We start from the raw sequence: 3,438 nt of genomic DNA on the forward strand, positions 1-3,438 counted from the left end.
ATCGCCATCGTTGACGAAAACAACACTGCAAATAAGTCAGGCTTATTTCAGTTAGTCTGACTTATTTTGAGCCAAATCAAGTGACAATAAGTCAGACTAACTGAAATAAGCCTGACTTATTTGGTAAACTTGGTTTATGGAACACCCCCCTGATCTGTTTCTCCGGCCAGCATTGCTATGACCGTGAAAAAAACGCTGACTATATACAGTTGAGGTCAAAAGTTTACACCCCCCTTTCAGAATCTGCAAAATGTTAATTATTTTACCAAAATAAGAGGGATTATATAAAATGCATGTTATTGTTTATTTAGTACTGATCTGAATAAGATATTTCACATAAAGGATGTTACATATAATCCACAAGAGGAAATAATAGTTACATTTATAAAAATGACCCCGTTCAAAAGTTTACATACACTTGATTCTTAATACTGCGTTGGTTGTTACCTGAATTATCCACAGCTGTGTTTTTCTGTTAAGTGATAGTGGTTCATGAGTCCCTTGTTTGTCCTGAACAGTTAAACAGCCTGCTGTTCTTCAGAAAAAAATTTTTAGGTCCCACAAATGCTTTGGTTTTCTAGCATTTTTGTGTATTTGAACCCTTTCTGACAATGACTGTATGATTGTGAGATCCATCTTTTCACACTGAGGTCAACTAATGGACTCGTATGTAACTATTACAGAAGGTTCAAACACACACTGATTCTCCAGAAGGAAAATTCTTGCAAAAATGCTTTAAGAGCTAGGGTGTGAAAACTTTTGAACAGAATGCAGATGTGTATCTTTTATTTATTTATTTAAATTATTATTTATTTACATTTTGGTAAAATAATTAACATTTTGCTGATTTAACTCTGTGTATCCCTGGTTAAATAAACATTACTTACACTAGTTTATACTGTTACCGGAACAATGTAATCAATATTCTATCAAAGTTAACTATTTTTGAATTTTTAGTCATTAGTCATCAAAGCTGGGTAAATATTGGTCACAAAGTAGTTTTATCTAAGTACGTGAGCTTACTTTTTTTAATAAAGTCCCATTAACTCCAATATATCGTTCATTCAGACTGATTTGCGAACATTCGCCCAAACACAAGAGGCGGGATTTATCGCATGAACCAATCACAGCCGAACATAACCAGTCATATCCAATCATATCGCGATGGAGGCACTGCTTCCTCTCAGAAACTTTTCGGGGTCTGTTAAAACTCTGTGGTCTTAAAGGGATAGTTGACCCAAAAATGAAAATTTGATGTTTATCTGCGTACCCCCAGGGCATTTAAGATGTAGGTAACTTGTTTCTTCAGCAGAACACGAACAAAGATTTTTAACTCAAACCGTTGCAGTCTGTCAGTCATATAATGGCAGTCAATGGGCACCAAACCTTTGAAAGTAAATAAAAAATAAATACACAGACAAATCCAAATTAAACCCTGCGGCTCATGACGATACATTGATGTCCTAAGACATGAAACGATCGTTTTTTGCGAGAAACTGAACAGTATTTATATCATTTTTATAGCGTACGCTCAGGACAGTTGGACATTGCTGTGTATCAAAGGTAAAAAATGATATAAATACTGTTCAGTTTCTCGCAAAAAACAATCGTTTCATATCTTAAGACATCAATGTATCGTCACAAGCCGCAGGGTTTAATTTGGATTTGTCTGTGCATGTTTTTTTTTTTTTTTTTTACTTTCAAAAGTTCGGTGCCCATTCACTGCCATTAAATCACTAACAGACTGCAACGGTTTGAGTCAAAAATCTTAATTTGTGTTCTACTGAAGAAACAAAGTCACTTACATCTTGAATGCCCTGTGGGTAAGCAGATAAACATCAAATTTTCATTTTTGGGTGAACTATCCCTTTAAGGGGAGGCGAGTGAGAGAAACGCGAACACCCGTTGTAACTTTACCTGCTAGTGTCGCTGTTTCTTTAGAAAACACAATGAGAATACCAGGGTTGGGGTCAATTCAGGAATGAACTCAACAATTCCAATTCAAAGAAGGAAATGGAATTGGAATTGGAATTCAACAACAATTACAGGAAACAGAGTTGGAATTGAATTGAAATTACAGGAAGTGGAATTCAATTCAGGGAAATTCCACTGAATTCCGTTTATTGCTGTTTCTGAGCATGTATTTGTGAATACATTTAGAGACATAAATTTGAACTTTATTTATGATGCTTTACAAATACCATGTATTAAATAGAGTTGATCAAATGCAAGTAAATAAAAATGAGAACTGTACATTATGAATTAATAATTGAATGACAGTGGTGACAAGTTTCTGGATGTACTATACATTCAATATATGATTAGCACATAATATATGTCTCAACTCACAAAAAAATGAGTCATGTTCATTCATGTATTTCATTCACTTTTTATTGCATGGAATTATCATTTCCTGAAATTTGGCATGTGAAATGATGAGAATTGAGTATTGACTTCATTGCTATGCACTCCGAAGCCCATGTAAATACCCCATCCGAAGTTTTTTTTTTACCTTAGTCAAACATTTATGGAGATAAAGTTTTTCGAATTGCTTGTTACAGGAGTGAATGGTACATGTGATGTATCTCGTAAATTGCACCACTAAGCGTGCAAGTAATCTTACCAAACTTGTACAGTAGTGTAAATAGGTTATGTACTCACAAAACGCTGCATCGGAACATTTGTAAGTCCACCATGAGTGTTTTAAAAACACGTTTTAGCCGATCCCTACTAGTCTCAAAAACTACAAATGGCGACACGTCGACGTCACTTCCCTGGTTTGAAAAAAGCACGTAAAAGTCCTCCTACAAGTTGACATGCACACAGATGTAGTAGGAGGACTTTTACGTGCTTTTTTCAAACCAGGGAAGTGACGTCGACTTGTAGTTTCTGAGACTAGTAGTTCTCGGGTAAAACGTGTTTTTAAAACACTCATGGTGGACTTACAAATGTTCTGATGCAGCGTTTTGTGAGTACATAACCTATTTACACTACTGCACAAGTTTGGTAAGATTACTTGCACGTTTAGTGGTGCAATTTACGAGATACATCACATGTACCATTCACTCCTGTAACAAGCAATTTGAAAAACTCTAATATCTCCATAAATGTTCGACTAAGGTAAAAAAAACTCCGGATGGGGTATTTAGATGGGCTTCGGAGTGCATAGCAATGAAGTCAATTCTACTCCGAACCATCCCTTTAACATACTGAACATACACTACTTTGTATTTCTTTTATATGTTTGTTGTTTATGTGATTTACAATATTTAATGTACTATAAACTATTAAGCAAATCAAGTCAAATTATTTTATTTAGCAACTCAAGTGGAATTTAGTGGAATTTATTTGAATTCAATTCTGTTTCCTGGCATTCCAATTCAATTCCAATTCCATTTCCTGTCAGTGAATTGGAATTTACCATTCATTCTCAATTCA

Source organism: Garra rufa, chromosome 12 (assembly GCF_049309525.1).
Source record: "Garra rufa chromosome 12, GarRuf1.0, whole genome shotgun sequence".
NCBI lineage: Eukaryota > Metazoa > Chordata > Actinopteri > Cypriniformes > Cyprinidae > Garra > Garra rufa.